Below are 20,324 nucleotides of genomic sequence, written 5' to 3'. Positions count from 1 at the left end.
TCAAGAAAAATATTAAATAACGTTTTCTCTGGAATCACATAACCTAACCAAGCAAAAATTTGCAACTATCATCTTCCATCATGTCTGCATATATAGTAAAAATTATGACATCACAAGTGACATGGTTTGGCGGCCATCTTGTTTTTATTACTTTAAAAAAAATTGTGCAGTCAAATTGACTGGACTTGGTGGTTCTGGTAGAAAGTGTTTATAACTTTTAAATTTTTGTATTTCAGATTTCCAAAATCCATACGGGTAATTTAGACCCTTTTTTCATGAAAAGTCATGAAACAACTTTGTATTTTTCAAACACAGGAAGCAAGAGGAATTAAAAAAACGAACACAGTTAAAAATGACTGTTTTGGCCTTCCGAGTGTTAATCCTTTCTTCAATAAATATAATCGTCCAAACTGGAGAAAAAAATTAAGCTTAATGCTATGCTTAAATAAATACATTTAGTTATAAAAATCGCTTATTTGTGAAAATTTTCAGATTTCACTCCAGATTTCAACACTTATTTAGTCCACGAAATCCGATTCTCAAATCAGATATAATTCGATTATGTACTTTAATTAGTCTGTGAGAGTAGATCGTGTTTCCAAATCAAGGCATATTTGAATCGGCCAAACAAAATGGCGATTGAAGACCCCTGCAAGCTGACAGCGGACTGACCAAGGCTGAGCCAATTGATAAAGGATATAATTAAACAATACCGTTATTTATCTTAAAAGGGGGTGTTTTAATCAACCCAAACACCAAATTTTCACTCGTGCACAACTTCGGAGTTCCCTTAGTATGCATGCAAAGTTTCAGGTTTCATCATTTTGGAGTTATGGTGGACACACACACACACACACACACACACACACACACACACACACACACACACACACACACACACACACACACACACACACACACACACACACACACACACACACACACACACACACATTTATTCACATAGATAGATGACATCATCTTCATTTTCACAATATATTGAAGTCCAATTGCCCATGAAATAAACATGACAGAAAATCCACCATTTTGCCAGCTCTTCTGTGCACGTGTCACGTGGTATATCGGTTTAGGGTCTGCACAAACGCGATAACGGTTTTTTTAAAACGCCTGTTTTTTCACCAGATTTGCTTTGATTCCCTGCAGAGCACCTTGCAAAACCTATGAAAATATAGACCCAGATCTGGCAGATGCTATGGATAGGCGCTTCCTCTGGGGGCAGGGCACAAGGTCTGTGAAAGCATTACATCATATAGCTCAAAGAAGCTGGTCAATTTTGGCACATTCCTAAATTTTTTGTTCACTCAATATAATTCTCCAAAAAGTAGAAAAAGATAAGTTTAATGCTTTGGAAATTTCACATTTTCTTGTGTATGCATGGAGAAGGAGGGAACATAGCCTTGCTTGCTAAAAGTAAATCGGTATATCGGCTTAGTTATTTCTTTAAATTATCAGATTTCACCACAGATTTTGACACTTATTTAGTCCGGATGATATCTGATCCTCAAAACCGAAATAATATTTCAATGATTTAGTTGTCTGTGAAAGTAGATTGTGGAAAATCGTATCATTTTATGCATGAAATCGCTCCAAACTCCTAATTTGAAAACTATAATGCTTACGAAAGCGATGTATATAGCGATTCGTAGCTATGATGAACAGACTTTCAATAATATGTAAGGAAAGTGAAAAAAAACTTTATAATTGAGAAATCGTTGCAGCCTATTCCAAATCAAGGCATGGTTGAGCAGGCCAAAAAAACATGGCGGCTACAGGTCCCAGCGAGGTTACCTAGGAAACGCCTTAAGAGCCCCAGACAGCCAGGTGGCTGAGGATCCTGAAGGATATAATTAAATAATGCCGTTAATTATCTTAAAAAGGGGTGTTTTAATTCACCTAAACACACAATTTGCAGTCATGCACTTCCTTGGAGTTTTCTTCGTATGTATTCAAAGTTTCAGGCTCATAGGTTTTATGGTTTTGGAGTTAAAGAGGGACACACACACACACACAAACACACACACACACACACAAACACACACACACACACACACTGATATTTATTCCTATGGATTTATTTACATTTTATTACTAATCATATATACTTTTTATCGAATGAGCTAAGATCCTCGCCCTCTTAATGATGACATCATAAAAACGAATATGACGTCATTGTGATGTATCAGGTTTGCAATAAATTATCTTTGCTAATGCCCGGCTTGATTCCCGCAAATAAAATTAAAACAGCTTGCCTAGTTTTGGAGATAATGGTATAGGCGATTTCCATTAGCGGCGATATGACATCAACTTTTTTCTAGGAAGAATTTCCAAAATCGGAGATGGTTACTGCCTGCGCGTGGGCTTTCTGCATATACCTGGCACGTTTCACGAAGATCCGATGAAAACTCTGGGTTGTGAAACAAAAAATGTCAAAAATAGGAATGACGTCATAAAAATTGATATGACGTCATAATGATGTATCATATGTGCGGTAATTCATCTCTGCTAATGCCCTGTTCGATTCCCGCAAACAGAATTCAAAAAGCTTGCCTATTTTAGGCGATTTCCATTAGCGGAGACATTTTGACGTCATAACTTTTTTTTCTAGGAGGAATTTTCAAAATCGGAGATCGTTACTGTCTGCACAGGGTATTTTTACATATATATGCCAAGTTTCAGGGAGTTTCGATGAAAACTGTAAGCTGTGAAACAAAAAAAGTCCACAAGAAGAAGATGAAGAACAACAACGTGAGTAAGACTTAGAGATCCTCCACGAGGATCTAAAAATATAACAACGTTGGTATTTTTATAAAATATTGTATCTGGTTCTGAAAACTTTTTGAATATACATATGGTGTATTTATATACAGGGTGTTTAAAAAAAAAGTGGACGATTTGAACGTTTTATTGTCCAAAAATTACAAAATGTAGCAAGTTCAGTGATGCATTGATCTAAAGTATATACCATACTATTTTCATATCACTCATTATTCTGCTTGTAGTTGACATTTTCAATGTGTGCTCCACCTCTGTTCAAGCAGACTTTGATCCTGACTCCAAAATTCTCCCCAACTCATCTGCAAGTCGCTGGAGTAGTAGCCTGATGGCCGTCCTTCACCTCCTGTTTCAGGACAGCCAAGGTTTGAGGTTTGTTGGTGCAAACTTGACCTTTGGCAGCACCCGAAAAGAAAAAAATCCAATGGATTCAAATCCGGGCTGCAGGTCGCCCACTCATGCGCTGTGCCCAGGCTGATGACACGATTTCCAAACAGCTGGTGGAGCAAGTCAATGGTTTCACCTGTCGTGTGTGGTGGAGCACCGTCCGCCATGAACCATACAAGTCTGAGTTGGTTTGGAGAAAGTAGTTGAGCAAGATCAGCATGGAATCAGTGTAAGGTATTGCGGTACCACTCGCCATTGACTGTCACCATCTTACCATTGGCTTCCTCCAACCAATACGGTCCCAGAATACTCCATCTGGCATTCAATGCACAGATGCAAGTGGACTTGGGGCCCTTGAGAGACATCTCACGCACTTCTTCAGGAGGATCAGTGCCCCAGAAGATGTTGTTGTAATTGTTGATAGCCCCATTCAAATAGAAGTGTGCTTCATCACTGAAGCACAAGGAGTTTATCCAAATTGGGTACCTTTCTATTCAGTCACGAAACCAATCATACATTGTTACTCAGCTTGCCATGTCAATCAGAGTTAGTTTATGCCTTACAGATATGATGGAAGGGTAGAGCTTGAGTTCAAAAGTTAGAATGCACCACACAGATGAGGCTGAGATCGCCATTTCTCAGGAACGCCGACGGTGGGATTTCTTCGGACTTTTGATAGCAGAATCTCTCACAAGATCAATGTTCCCTTGGTCCTTGGTAAGTGACCACTGTTTCCTTTATTTTGATTTTTCACGCTTCCACATGCATAGAAGTGCTCCACAAAACACTGAATGCTCCCATTAGAAGGTCCATTATTGGTGTGAACATTGTAATAGAGACAGTATCATCGGTGCACCTGCACATAGGATTTTGTCTCAAGCCATAAAGTCACGATTTTCACTTTTTGTTCCACTATGAACACCATAGTTGACGTAGGGTAATACTGACTACTTGTTAGACATGGCATGCAACCACTAGCATAACCTGCAAGAGGAAAGGGTGTAGTATTATAAATAACAGCATATCTGGATGCACAAATTGTCCCCTTTTTTGAAACACCCTGTACTAGCGAAAAAAAAGTTCCTGTACATCATTTAAACCGATATGAAATGAAAAATGAAAACAAACACATCACGTTGTTTGGTTATATCAATATTTCATGTTTGATAAACATGAAAGTGACATGATAATGTCAACATATGTGAAAGACATATCTCCATAGGCTTGAAGAGGGTCAGGTCAGGTCAGGTCAGGTCAGGTCTGGTATGGGAGCATGCGACAGAGCAGCGCGTCACTGCGTCCACTTTCCGCCAGTACTCAAGGGGCTTCAGTCTGGCCATCCCCCAGGCGGATGCCTGGCCCATCCCCATTTCCTTGAGATGCCAATCAACCTGCTGCATCCACGAAGCACATAATCGGCCCATTGGCTTCATCCACTCATGAGGCACCATCGCTGAGAGAATCTGTTGAGCAAGATCAGAATCAGGAAAATGAGCCACATGTCCATACAGCCGCAGCTGGCAGTAACGAACTATGCAGGAAACAAATCTCATCTGAATCTCTCTCAGTAACTGCTCGTTGGACACAAAGTCTGACCAGTGATAGCCAAGGATTATCCAAAGACTCCTGGTACCAAAGGAATTACGTCTCCATCTCAGATCCCTGGTCAGAGTCCAAGTCTTACATCTGTATAGCAAGACTGAAAGCACCAAGGACCCGAAGACTCAGACTTTCGTCTTCCCGCATAGGTACTGATAGCTACACACCCCATGATCCAGTGAATCCATGACTCCCCAGGCCCGACCCAGACGTCTATTGACCTCTGGCTCACAGCCAGGAGAGACATGAATATCACTGCTACGGTAAGTGAATCTCTCCGTGACATCAACATCTTCACCACAAACAAGTACAGACAAGATAGCAGCATCTAAGATGCCATTGAAAGCCTGGATCTTATTTTTGACCGAGGAAACCTGTGATCCCAGCGGCTCTGACTGCTCGTTCAGCACCGAGAGGGCCCCCAAAGGATATCCTGTCTCCACAAAGATGACTGCATCATCTGCGAAATCAAGGTCAGAGATCTTGACATTCCCAAACGATGCACCACAGCTTAATCTCTCCGACATCCTTCCCAGAATCCAGTCCATACGAACACTGAGAAGTGTGGAGGCCAGCATACACCCCTGACGAACTCCAGTAACAACTGAAAATAAGTCAGAGATGGTACCACCACATCTCACACCACTCTCAGTACCAGAGTAGAGTTCAGACATCAGATTGATCAGTTTTGGTGACACCCCATGAAGACCGAGGATTCTGCAGAAGGCATCCCGATTCGCTGAATCAAATGCTTGCAGAAGTCAACACAGGCTGCAAGCAGACCGTACCGAAACTCTCGTCTCTGTTCGGTGAGGAACCAAAGGGCAAGGATACAGTCAATCATTGATCTCTTTGGTGTAAAGCCTGACTGCTCTGGGCGCTGGTGCTCAAGCAGATGGTGGTGAACCCTATCAAGATTTATCCGAGCAAAGACCTTGCCTGGCACTGAGAGCAGCGTCACCCCTCAGAAGTTGTTGCACTCTGGGCAATCACCCTTCCCTTTCCAGAGAGGGAAAACAAGGCCCCTCTTTCAGTCAGTTGGGATGATGCCTGTGTTCCAGGCCGAGCACAGAACTGCATGCAATGACAGGAGTCCAGCATTTACACCAGCCCTGAGAAGTTTAGCATGAATGCCACAAATCCCAGGAGCTTCACCCCATTTCAACCGGGTCACTGCAGTCTGTGTTTTGACAAACGAAGCTGGATCACAGTTGATTGGAGGGTCAGCAACAGGGACGGTAACACCCCTGAAATCCAACTGGTGGATGGATCAGCCTGGTACAACCACTCAAAGTAACTGGCCCAGCGGGCCTTCACTTCGGACTCCTCTGTCAAGAGCCACCACCCTCTGCTCTAACTGCAGTATTCCGAGGGAGGGGCTTGGAGGAATGCAATGCCCTGTAAGCAGGATGAGAATCACTTGCCCACAAGTGATGCTCTACCCTCTCACAGATTCCTCGCACATCTGCCTCCTTGTCCACCCTCAGCGGATGTTCAGTTTTACACCTCAACTTCCTGAACTGCTCAGCTCTGCCATTAAGCCTGGCCCTGTGACTCTGGTCAATGGTATCCAGTGTCCCTTGAGAGACAAAATTATTCTTCAGCCTGCCGTGAGTTCCAAGACAACCACCAGCAACATCCAGGAAGGTGGTCTTGAAGGCACTCCACAACTCTTTAGGATTCTCCAAAGCACCAGACCCCCCAAGTCCCCACTCAGCCTGTTCACAAACTCCTCAGCTGCCCCCTCATCATTGAACTTGCCAACATCCAGCCTCGGCTGGGATGGTACTATTCTCCCAGATTTAACCTGCAACTTCAGAGTTGCTACAAGCCTGTGGTCGGTATTGAGGAGCTGAGCACTGAAATCAATCCTGTAGTTGTGGATCATCTTCCAGCGACCATCAATGAGCACATGGTCAATCTCCTTTGCCATACCACCATCATTGGAATACCAAGTCAAGCGATGAGCCAGTTGGTGCTGAAACCATGAACCAGCAACCCCAAATCCATGACTTCTTGCAAAGTCAAGGAACTTAGTGCTATTCTGGTTCACAGTTTCAGACCCATGGGGACCAATGCATGTTTCCTAGCCATCCTATCAGTTCCAGTCCATAAAATGAAATCCCCAAAGACTAGAAGAATATCTCACCTGGGGCACTGATCAACCACAGACTTGAGCGTGGCATAGAATGTGTTCTTCATGGTGAGATCACTCACCTCAGTCGGAGCATATACAGAGACCAGGGAAATGGCACCCAAGGAGTGATGAATCCTTCGTCTCATAATCTACATGTTTACTGGTGTTACCTCCATTATCATTGGAGTCAGATTATTGGACACAGCTACAGCAACTCCTTTGGCATGGTAACCATTAGAGCGACAAGATCAATAGGTGTAACTACCCGCCATGATCTCACCACTATCCAGTCTCCGATCCTCAGAGAGTGCTGCAATACCCATTTTTAAATGCTTGAGCTCAGATGATAACAGAGACAGGTGATAATCTTAGCGATAGGATATTTCAGGCACCCACCCGAAGGGGCCATCTCAGGTTAACCCAAGGAGACCGCCGTCTGGAGGATGAGACTTCAGCACGACCCTGACACACACGACCGCAATCCAACCCAGGAAGTTTACCACGTGTTTTTCCTCCTACCATCAAAGAGTGGGGGTCCCAAAGGCTTTGCTCTAATCCCATAATCCGGTGAGCTGCCCTCCAAAGTGCAGCTGCACAGGAGGTACTCCCACGGAGTGGGTTTTCAGTTTTCTTTGGGTTTTTAGTGTGTTTTGCAGAGCAAAGGGTTTTACGGTGGCTGGAGTGCAAATCCTGCCACCAAGCTCCTCAAACAAAGTAACCCAACTGCAGGAGGACTTCCGCAGACACAGTTGGGCACTAAATTTGGATGGCCGTTGGCTCACAAGGAGCTCCTCCACCCTTTGAGACGTTTTGTTTAAAATCCTACTGGGTTTCCATATCCATGCACCCTCCTCACCAGGAAACCTGGTGGGGGAGACAGTTTAGTCGCCGACAACCCGACCATGAAATAGGTTCATACAGGTTTACATGGTACCTGAAGCAAGCCACAGATCTAATCTGGCTTGACCTGACAAAAAGACCTCACTGATGCTGTTCTTGTACCTAGCGTCATGAGGGCAGGAACGTGTGGTAGCAGCAGATCAGAAGGTCGGCTTCGGCCACACCTAAATTAATCTATCTGCCCCGCTAACTCCTCTAAACTAACTCTCTATCCTGCCCCTGGAATCCCTCTGCTCTAACTCTACCCTTGTTCCTTTAATTCCCCTTGCCTAAGTACAGCTGAGCTAATCCCTTCGACACAAATCTGTCCCTCCTGGGCCCATGGATTCCCTAAACTATCCTACCTCCTGGGAGGATAATCAAGGCACATATGGTGATGAGCATGATGAGGTGGCATGGCCTCACAAGGCTTGCTGGTGGAGTCAATTAATGGTGGGAGGAGGGGGGGGGATGCTTACCCCTATACTAAAATTTTTGTCACACGTGAGTCCTCGCAAAACAAATTACGCTACTCCCTTACTCCAGCGGCCACAGACATTCAATAATGGTACGAAGGGGGAGCTTCTCTTCTCTATTCTAAAATTCACAAAAACACATTTCTCTTTTATCATTAAATCACCCCTCTTCAGTGGTTCTACGCAACCAATTTAACCATCATCCCAGCATTGCTGCTGTTACAAGTTTGGGCCCGGTCCTCAAATTTTCTTTGCTATGCCTCCGCACAATATCGTGGCTGCTCAGTGGGGCTTTTCCCAACAGATTGCCCCTGCTTTCTCTAACCTCGGCACCTGCACCACTGGTGTCACCCTTAACCAAGCTACCACACTCCACTAAATATTATGGGGAGGACTCTCCTGCCTTCCCCCTTTTGGTGTCCTTTCTGGCATATGGTGCCCGAACCCCTCTCTGGGGAGTTCGGCTCATCCTGTACTAACTCCCCTGTCCCTCTGGGCTTCTGCTCGGCTCGGTGCCAGAATGCCACTGTCTTCCAAACCTTCTCACTAAACGCCACATCCCCGGCAATTAATTTTTGCACCATTGCAAATAAAATAAAATAACATTTTTTCCACCCAGCACCAACCACAGAACAACATCCTGAACCAAATTATCTGAACCCCATCTAATCTAATGCCAATAAAGGAGAGAGTTCATCTCCACAGGGTTGGGGTGGGGTGGGGTGAGGGGGGGAGAGGGTCGAACTCTGCTCCAAACTTCTCACGAGCACCTTCCTCGTACCATGCACTCAATCATCAGTCACAAAAATTTTTTGCCACGCACCTCAATCACAACTCACATTACACAACACAACTCATCAGACATTCTCCATCCATCCCTCAATCGTTGGGACGAGAGGAAGAAACGAGGAAGGCTCTAATCTATGTCTGCCAATTGAAAAATAATTAATACCCACAAATCGTCAATTGAAAATGTCACTAATCCCTCGAATCTCTAATCGTCTCTGTTCCCCTCAATCTGTCTGCATCAGTCCCTTGCTTTGATAAATTTAACGTGCCATATGTGTCATGTGGTTCCTCCATGGACCCAGGCTCCAGCCTTCATGCAAGTGCATGCATGCTGGGAAACCCTCACCCGTGCTGCAAACTGTGTACCTGCACATAACCAGACAACGCACTCCATTGGTGCCACGACCTCCTCCGGTGCTCACTCGGAGCTCGCATGGAACACACACGGAACCTCCATTGCGCCCCCGCAAGGCTTCTTCCCGCAGTAGTGGTTGCCATGCCCACTCCAGCCGTGCCTTATCGCACGGCCCCTGCACGGCACTTCTTGTGCACCGTGCATCTCAGCATGGCCCTCTCCTGCATGGCTGGCATTCTGGTGCGCACACTACCCCCGTATCCCATGTCCACATGTGACCTCTTTCTGCAGTCTGGCTGTTTCCAGATAATCCACCAATTCACGCTGGAAACACCATGGGGATTTACCTCACCACCCGGCTCCTTTTCTCCAAGGCTCGTGGGTAATACCCCGCTCTCGTGTCTTGCCTTACTCCCCCGTCCTAGTCTATGAGGATTACCGTGGCGACAAAATATGCTGAATTGGTAACGTTCCTGTTTTAATCACCAGGTTCTATATAAACCTGGCAAGAGCATTTATAACCCCCTAATCTAACTATGCAAAGGCCTGCCTGCATGCATGCTCGCACTTGCAGCAGCCTTACTCTCCTCCGGTCAGCTTACTCCGAACCAGATCCGCACTCTCAACACCATGGGTAACCCATTTTAAATTAAAAACTAAACAGACTGTCCTTAATGGCCTCCCGATCAGTATTCCTCCAACCTCCTCACGGTCTATACTAACTGTGCCCTGGCGCACCGGCAAAACTCTCTCACTCGCACACATTCTCACCGGCACGCTCGGCTTCGCCCACACCCGCACTGCACGGCACCTCCCACGTCGCTTCGGTGCTGCGGCACGTCCATTCCCCACATGCAAAAGCACACGGTTCGTGAGACGGCCACGTAACCTTCACCATGGTGCCAGGCACCACGGGCCTGGGTGCGAGTCTGATCTGCACGCCTGCAGAACCCGCACACTGCACACGTGTAACCAAGCACGCAGGCATGCACACACCCATGTAGAGAGTCTCTTTACAAGTCAAAATCTCCCTGTTTGTATCATGTTCATGTGTGTCATCTAGGTACCTCATGCTGGCTGCAAATGCCGGCTCGACCTCACGATCGGATACTCTGCCGGCTCCTGCTACTCAGATGCACTCACCTGTGGGGTAACAGGCACCCTGCATGCATTTTCCCCCCATACGTGCCCCAATCTCCTCTGCCAGAGTCTGCTTTATCTCTCCTTTTTGACTTTCTGGCCCAAGCTATTAATTATTTTACCTTTTCGCCCCTGTTCTTTGTTTTAAATAATTTGATCTCATGTTCCGGCTCCATTTCAACTCCCTCTATCTTCTGTGGTCCCATTTTGTCCCTTACCCTTCGTGAAGCTGTCTCCAGTACTTTCTCTACTTTACCCCTGTGGCCTGGCCAGAAGGACAAATGACACATATGGGATTTCTAACTACATAATTGCAACGCAAACCCATCAACACGGACTTTAGACAGTTAAACTAATCAGTATACGATGAAATAACCGACGTTAACTCGATGAAGATCTCTTTGAGACTCATCAAAAACGTCACAATATACTTAACTCATGAAGCGAAAAGCAGGCTACATAAGTGTCTGCATTTTGTTAAGAGTGTACATCATAAACCGTTTAACGGAGGAAATTGAAACTTTACCAAAAGTTACATCCATCCATCCATCGGGACCATACTCTGTGCAGAGCGTTGGTGTTGCTTAAGCAGTCTCCTTGGCTATTTGGCACAATCCTGGATGGGTCGCCACTCTGACATAGGACACCAGCATGCTGGCACTCATTTTGCCAACCTCAGAAGGATGACGGGCAGAGTCAACCCCACCTGGTATTAATTCAACAGCCGAGAGGGATTTGAACTCAGGATCGAAGGAACCCGAGCCCACCACCCTAACGATTAAGTCAACACCAAGCATAAAAGTTACATGACCATTTGATGTCGTGCACATTGAGCGTACATCGAAAACTGTTCGAAACTCGAGGGGGAGCACTTGGTAGAGTGCAAAACCTCCGCCGCCAATACTGCTGGGTCACTTAAGTGAACCTGATATCCTATTCATTGTAGGTCAAAACGGATCAGACTCTACTGAACCACGATTGAATAAAATAAACTAGATCGACGCGCATGAAGATATGCCAAAAAAAAATTTCGAAATTTTTTTGAAAAAAAAAGTTGCAAAATTTGTTTTTTTTTTCTCTAACATTTTTTTTTTGGGGGGGGGGTTGGAAATCACTTAAAAGATGTAGAAATGCAAAAAAAAATTCAAATATTTTTCAAATAAAATCGAAATTTTTTTGAAGAAAAGTTCCAAAATTTTCTAAATTTTTTTTTTGGACCAAGTCCAAAATCTAATGGCATGGTCCTTGGACCATACCTAACCCCCCCCCCCCCACCAAGTTTCGTCGAAATCCGTCCAGGAGTTTTTCCGTAATACTGTTCAAAAACAAACAAACAAGCAAACAGGGGTGAAAACAGTAACCTCCATCCATCTTCGATGGGGAAGTTAATTAGTATCTGTGGTGAATTGAAGGTCGTGATGTGTGATCACATGTTGCCCGGCTCGAGCACAGAAGAGATAAAGCTGAGGCTCGGCTCGGTCGGGGGGATTGTCCCAGGGGCATTGTCGTTTTATGTCGGCGGCTCACTTGGTGCTCATTGAATGGTGAGAATACTGATTGATATATAATACTGATTTATTTTGCGGTGATTAGTTGCGCGTGTATACCTTACTGCTTATGTACTCCATGCTGCGTCTGTATTTCCTGGTGTGCCCGTAGAAGCGGCTCCAATCAAATGGAATAAAGCCTACACTCTGAAGGTTCTTCTCTCGTCCTCATTTCAATTTATTCCATTTGGTTTTCTCGGCTCTCTCAACCAACGATGGACAAGATCTACAAACCAGAGAGGTTCGACGCAGACCCAAACGCGACTGACTCAGAAATGAAATGGTCGCATTGGTTCCGTTCCTTCTCACACTATCTGACCATCATCGAAGAGGGAGCTGACAAATTGGCCGCCCTCGTGAATCATGTCTCGCCCGGCGTATACAGGCTCTTCTCGGAGTGTGACACCTACGAAGCAGCGATCGACGTGCTGCAGGCGCTCTACGTGAAGCGCAAGAAAGAGGTATACATACGACATCTTCTCAACACACGCAGGCAAGCAGCCGGGGAGACAATCGATCAGTTCCTGCAAGCTCTGAAACAGCTGGGAAAAGACTGCAGCTTCCGGGCCGTAAACGCCGAGGAACACCGAAATGAAGCGACCCGGGAGGCATTTATCCAAGGACTCAGATCAGCCCACATACGGCAACGCTTACTAGAGAAAGCGCAACCCACTCTTGAAAAGGTAGTCGATCAGGCTCGAGCAATGGATATGGCTCAGCAGCAATCTGAGTCATTTGGGACACTGATGCTGCTAATGAACGCTGCTACGGTGGGAACTCAAGGAACCCCACTGACACAGACACAGCCAGACACAGGGGATGGAGAGACACCCGAGGAGCCGGATACCCAGACCACGTCAAACTCCTCAGCAACTGCTCCGGTTGGTAAATGCTTCTTTTGTGGGTACAAAAGACACTGCCGCCACAAATGCCCTGCCAGAGATGCCACATACATGAATTGCGACAAGAAAGGGCATTATGCCAGGGTATGTAAATCTACTCTAAGGAGAAATAAACCCACTTCTGCGGCTCTCTACTCGCAAAAGAAACTAACTGCAGCCTCCCCGGGGAATCTATCCAAGGCTATCATCAACGTACGAATTAACGGGCATAAGGCTGAGGCACTGATTGATACCGGTAGCTCTGAAAGTTTCGTCAACAGCTCGCTAGTGAAGGGCAGGAAATGGATAATCCACCCGACTGACAATACGGTATGCATGGCCGCCACATCACTACAGTCCCGCGTACGAGGGTACTGCAATGTTGAATTGGACGTAAAAGGGTACACGCATCGGGATGTAAGGGTACTGGTGCTTCGTGATTTATGCGCAGACGTAATTCTGGGTCATAATGTCCTCAAGCAGCACACGAGCGTCGAAATACCCTTTGGAGGAAGCAAACCTCGTCTAATTTTAAATGCTTTGACCACCGCCGAGGTAACGTCCCCCCAGCTGTTCGCTAACTTGTCGCCGGTCTGCAAACCGATAGCGATCAAATCGCGGCGATATACCACTGCTGACATGAATTTCATCACTTCAGAAACCAAGCGATTACTGGAAGAAGGAATTATAGAACCGAGCGATTCGCCATGGCGCGCACAGGTGTTGGTGACCAGCAGCCAGAACCATAAGAAACGAATGGTTGTCGATTATTCCCAAACGGTCAATCGCTTTACCCAACTCGATGCCTACCCCCTGCCACACATAGACGAGATGGTCGAACGCGTGGCCAATTATAAGGTATTCAGTACCATCGACTTGCGAAGCGCCTATCATCAAATTCCCATCCGAGAGGAAGACAAACCTTACACCGCATTCCAGGCAGGTAGGCGCCTCTTCCAATTCAGGAGGATTCCATTCGGTGTCACGAATGGAGTAGCTTGCTTCCAACGGGTTATGGACGACATCATCTCAGATGAAAACCTCAAAGACACTTTTGTTTACGTGGACAATGTCACAATGTGTGGTAGGGATCAGGGGGAACATAACATGAATCTGGACAGATTCTTGAGCATTGCTAGAAAATATAATCTGACTCTCAACTACGAGAAATGCGTATTCTCGGCAAGGTCAATTGACTTTCTCGGCTACACAATAGCCGACGGCACGATTAAGCCTGATCCTGAACGATTGCGCCCACTTCGTGAGCTACCCCCACCTCAGGACCTGCAGACAATGCGCCGGGTGATCGGCATGTTCGCTTCCTATGCAAGATGGATTTCGCAATACTCCGAGAAAATACATCCCCTAGTGCATTGCAAAAACTTTCCACCAGATGCCGCTGTTGTAACAGCTTTCCACAAACTCAAAGACGATATCAGTAATTCCGTGGTATTATCGATCGATAGCTCGGTGCCCTTCGTGGTGGAGACCGATGCTTCAGATCACGCGATAGCTGCTACGCTTAATCAGTCTGGGCGACCCGTCGCGTTCTTCTTGAGAACTCTCTCTGGAAGCGAGCAGAGACACTCGGCAATAGAGAAGGAGGCGTACGCCATCGTCGAAGCGCTGCGTAAATGGAGACATTATTTACTGGGAAACCACTTCACGCTCGTTACGGACCAACGATCCGTGGCATTCATGTTTGATGGGAAAAATAACGGAAAAATTAAGAATGAAAAAATTATGAGATGGCGGATAGACCTAGCCTGCTATAGTTACGACATAGTCTACCGGCCCGGGAGGGAAAACCCTGCTGCAGACACCTTCTCTCGGGTCTACTGCTCGGCGACAATCAGTCGGGCTTTGCAAGACCTCCATGCGTCTCTGTGCCACCCGGGGGGTAACCAGAATGGCACATTTCGTGCGCAGACAGAACCTGCCCTATTCTATTGAAGATATTAAACAAATGAATGCTTCATGCCCTGTTTGTGCTGAACTAAAACCCAGATTCTATGGTTCGGCTTCTGGCAGACTGATCAAGGCCACTTCTCCCTTCGAGAGACTAAACATTGACTTCAAAGGGCCCCTGCCGACCGAGACAGACAACAGATACATATTCACTGTTGTTGATGAGTATTCAAGGTTCCCTTTCGCATTTCCGTGCTCGGATATGACCTCGGGCACTGTCGCGAAATGTCTGTCTGACCTCTTCGCTATGTTTGGGAAACCTTCGTACATACATTCAGACAGAGGGCCGTGTTTCATGTCGGCCGGGCTAAAACAATTCCTATTAGAGCACGGCATAGCAACTAGTCGAACGACGGGTTACAACCCACAGGGTAATGGGCAGGTGGAACGGTATAACAGAGTCATTTGGAAAGCCGTAACTCTGGCGTTGAAATCAAGAGGACTGGGCCCCGAGCGGTGGGAGGTTACCCTTCTCGACGCTCTGAATTCCATACGCTCTTTGCTCTGCACGTCCACCAATGCAACTCCTCACGACCGAATGTTTACTCACCAACGACGTTATGTTGACGGCCAATCGGTGCCCGACTGGCTAACCCATCCCGGAACAGTGTTCATGAAACGCCCGGTATGACAAAGCAAGTATGAACCCATGGTGGAAGAGGTCGAACTCATCGATACTAATCCAGCGTATGCTCATGTCAGGCTCCTGGATGGCAGGGAGACCACTGTGTCGGTTCGCCATTTGGCTCCCTCAGGTACTCCTCCCTCAGGTACACCACCATCTGGCACACCTCCCTCTGACATCCCCTCCCCAGGTGTTCCCCCCCCCCCCACCAGGGACTCCACCCGAGAAGGGTGACGACGGAGCTACCGCGTTCCACCCGGGGGCGATCGGGGAGTCATCTCCGGCACGAGTCGAGGCTCACCAAAAGGATCGGAAGCCTCCCTCAAGTGAAACCGCCATCTACTCCTGGAGAGGCCGACGAATAATACCCCCTCGCCGACTCAATCTGTAAAGGGGATTATCGGCATCCTCGATGCTCATGCTCCTATATGCTCATTACATAATATATCGATGCTCATTACCATGCTCCTACAACTCAAAATAATCCTCACTGCTTGGCATGTATGCTTCTGTAGTTTAGATAGTTCGCATTGCTTGAAATGTATACTCCTATAGTGCTGAAGTAATCATGGTGCGTTAGTTGGGCCTCCAGTTACATTTTAAAGACGGGGAAAATGTGGTGAATTGAAGGTCGTGACATGTAACCACATGTTGCCCGGCTCGAGCACGGAATAGATAAAGCTGAGGTTCGGCTCGGTCGGGGGGATTGTCCCAGGGGCATTGTCGTTTTATGTCGGCGGCTCACTTGGTGCTCATTGAATGGTGAGAACACTGATTGATATATAATACTGATTTATTTTGCGGTGATTAGTTGCGCGTGTATACCTTACTGCTTGTACTCCATGCTGCGCCTGTATCCCCTGATGTGCCCGTAGAAGCGGCTTCAATCAAATGGAATAAAGCCTAAACTCTGAAGGTTCTTCTCTCGTCTTCATCTCAGTATCATTGTAATCTCTTCAGCCTTTGTTTTGCTCGACTGGAGGAGGAGGAGGAGGAGGAGGAGGAGGAGGAGGAGGAGGAGGAGGAGGAGGAGGAGGAGAAGAAGGAGAGGAAGGAGGAGGTGGAAGAGGAGGAGGAGGAGGTGGAAGAGGAGGAAGAGGAGGAAGGGGAGGAAGAGGAGGAAGAGGAGGAAGAGGAAGAAGAGGAGGAGGAGGAGGAGAAGAAGAAGGAGAAGAAGGAGAAGAAAGAGAAGAAGGAGAAGAAGGAGGAGAAGGAGGAGGAGGAGGGGGAGGAGGAGGAGAAAGAGGATGTGAAGGAGGAGGAGAAGGAGGAGGACGAGGAGAAGGAGGAGAAGGAGGAGAAGGAGGAGAAGGAGGAGAAGAAGAAGAATGAGAAGAAGAAGAAGTCAAATTTGGCGTTTTCATGATCTCCTGATTTGTAATTCCGCGATCTATTCTGGCGTCTTTATCAGCCTTGGTAGATGTAAAACACTCGAGAATAAGAATAAAAGCTGCTTTGTAAAGGCTGATGAACGTTCTCTGTCGCAGACGTTTCAAAGTATAATTTGTACACATTTACCTCAGAAGTGTGGAGAGATGCAACTGCAAATTTGCCGCCACAAGAGGCTCGCAACAAATCCTTCTCAAGACTGCGTGAGGTAAGTATTCCATATGAATACCATCTACGTGTGTATATATATATATATATATATATATATATATATATATATATATATATATATATATATATATATATATATATATATATATATATATTTTTTTTTTAATTCACTTGTTTAAATGTAAAATCTTCACGTCACATTTTAGCTCACCTGGAACGAAGTTCCGGGGACCTTGTGGGATGGCACGTCCGCGCGTCCGTCCGTAAACACTGGCAACTTCTTCTTTGAAACTACACGTACGTGTTTGTTGAAACTTTACCACAACCTTCATCACCCTGTATGGACCAAAGTTTGTTCACAACATTAAAATAATCGCGGTCTGAGGGGTTCTACAGAACGAGATTACGGGGGGGTGCCGCCCCTAAAAGAGGTATTTTGCTTTCTTTTCAGAAACGAGTGCGTGCCCGTACGTGCAAAAATAAATAAATAAATAAATTGTGACGTCAATCGTGACGTCATACCACCGTGTCCTGTCATGGGTTTGGTAAATAAATGGCCATAACTTGGGAACCACTTGTCCGATTAATATCAAACCTTGAAAAGGCACATCCTCAGGGCCCCAGCAATATACCTGGCAAGTTTCAACTAGATCGGACCAGTGGTTGTCAAGAACAGCGATCACAGACAGACAGACACAGAGATTGCTGGAATTATAGATAGACGAGCGTGAACCCGTCGGTGCAAAAAAAGAAAGAAAAATAATTGTGACGTCAATTGTGACGTCATAGCACCGTGTCCTGTCATTGGTTGGTAAATAAATGGCCATAACTTGGGAACCACTTGTCCAATTAATATCAAACCTTGAAAAGGCTCATACTCAGGTCCCCAGCAATATACCTGGCAAGTTTAAATTAGATCGGACCAGAGGTTGTCGAGAACAGCAATCACAGACAGACAGACAGACAGACACACAGATTGCTGGAATTATAGATAGATGACACACAATTCCGATGAAACTTGACCACAACCTTCATCATCCGTGATGTACCAAAGTTTGTTCACGACATTCAAAAAAAAAATCGGGGTCGAAGGGAATTTACGGGGAGGGGGGTTGCCCCCCAAAATAGGTATTTGCTATAACAATGGTTCATTGCTACATTTTGCTGATTCCGTCCCATGATGACTTCCTCCTCAGTATCATTATTCCACCAGGTGAGTGCCCAGGGGTATTGCCCCTATTTTAAAGCTCAGTTTGGGGGCTGTATCCTCGATGAGGACTTGCATTCTTTTTCTCTTTCTTGTGACCACATTTTGAAGATAACGATGTTTACCAGCACTGACCTTGTGATTTTTTTTTCCACCTTTACCTTTCATGATGCTTTTTGGAACCTGCCAAATCTCAGGTGTTGTTATTTCCTTTACCTGGCACATAATGGTCCATCCTTTTCAAAGGTATTTTGGCCTACATTTAACGTTTACGAGTGAACACCGACAGATGTGACAGCAGGCTTGACGTCCCTTTATAAATGATGCCTCAAACCAATGGTCAATCTGCAAAGCACGAGGAGAACCATTTATAGTCGAAATGAATGAAAGTCGAGTCTTCTTCTTTCGTATGCAGCACAAGGCTGCGGGGTAGCATCATTGGCTGAGGACACGGCTGCAGTAGTTAGGTCAAGGCAGGAATTTGTAACTTGTTCATGGTGCCGGTGAGAACTTGCTTGCTCGACCCGAAGGACACCGTGGGATCTGTAAAGTCCGCCAAATAATTCCGGCAGACAAGACACCCTGTTTAACGTCCATCCGAGGGACAGCACACACATTGATGAATCACCCTACCTGTGAACAAACACCGGGATGACAGTTTATAGCTGGGTCGGGATTCCAACCCAAACTAGACAGCTTATAGAGGCCATCCTGACAATTAATCAAGTAATATAAGGTTACATTATAAGCAGATGTAATGAAAGTAAAAAAAAACATCATTGTTATTATCTTAGCTCACCCTGCATACAGAGTGCTGTGATTGTATTCGATCCAAAGCTATAAATAGCATGTTAAACCTTTTTTATTTATAAATAGCAGATCAAGACGGCCTGCCAGGCAAGAACAAAGGCAAACAAAAGCGCATGTATCACGTGGAAACCATGTTCAAACAAAGTGTTTCAATAGTGGGATGTATAAATTCAAGTATTTGTTCAACATTTTCCAATTGAGGTAATGAAATATTTCATAACTAGCAGGTACCAGCTGAGATTTCGCATCAGGTAAAATGCGACTTCAACAATATTATGCAAGAAATAGTTAAATCCATCATGGGAATTAAATATTGGCTTGCTGTGTGTTCCCTAAAGATGTTGCCTAATTAAATAAACCCTTCCCACCCAAAGTCCGCAACTCCAAACCCTCAATCCCACCCCTCCCCCCCAACCCCAATTCCAAGTTCTCAACTCCCCCCTAACCCCAAGTCATAAACTCCTAAACCCAAAGCCTCAAGCCTTCATCCAACACCACGTCTTTAAATCCCCTACCCACCAAAATTTCTCAACCTTTCTCTGCCAACTCTCTGTCCCCACTCTGCTTCACCCACCACCCCAACTCTCTGTCTTCTCCTCCCCCTTTCTTCCTGTTCTTCAAAGCAAGAGGACATTCTTGCAACACAACATTCTCACATCATCCAAATGCAACATAATGTTTCGGGATTCTAACCCAAGCTCGGCAGCTTAGATAAAACCAGACATTTTTGATAATGTTCCCAATATAAATACTGCGTGCATCAATTTGAAGAAAATATCAAAGAAACCATTGATTTAAATATCGATTAATTTGAATATGATTTGTATGAAAATGACCAAACTGATTTGCCAAATACATACTTCTCATTATAAAATTGAAAATCAGTTCTTTCAGAAATTTTCAAAGAATGTTGACAGCTATTTCACAAGCCTGGTGTTGGCCTAGTGGTGAGGGTGGCGGCTTGGGATTCTAAGGTCATGAGTTCAAGCCCCGTTGGCCGCTGAGTTAATACAATTCTGAATACTACGATGGTTCACGAGCAGTATTTGTGACGATGTAGGTCAGGTCAGGTATGGGAGCATGTGCCAGAACAGCACGTCGCTGCGTCCACTTAACGCCGGTACTCCAGGGGCCTCTGTCTGGCCATCCCCCAGGCAGATGCCAGGCCCAT

General features: G+C 45.7%; 1 protein-coding gene across 1 annotated transcript in view; it reads right to left on the bottom strand.

Annotated features, from left to right (window-relative positions):
* The window catches only part of LOC147026054 (kelch-like protein 29), a 162,081-nt gene extending 144,585 nt beyond the window's left edge, over positions 1-17,496 (bottom strand). The window contains exon 1 of the mRNA XM_085881057.1: positions 17,348-17,496. The gene's annotated coding sequence lies outside the window, so the exon portion shown is untranslated. The remainder of the gene's footprint in view (positions 1-17,347) is intronic.
* Positions 17,497-20,324: the final 2,828 nt, after the last annotated feature.

The sequence above is a fragment of the Eptatretus burgeri genome, chromosome 5 (genome assembly GCF_056783735.1).
Source record: "Eptatretus burgeri isolate ZD-2024b chromosome 5, Ebu_testis_v1, whole genome shotgun sequence".
Taxonomy (NCBI): domain Eukaryota; kingdom Metazoa; phylum Chordata; class Myxini; order Myxiniformes; family Myxinidae; genus Eptatretus; species Eptatretus burgeri.
Note: the sequence above shows the minus strand (reverse complement) of the source record. Positions and strands in the feature narration are given on the sequence as shown.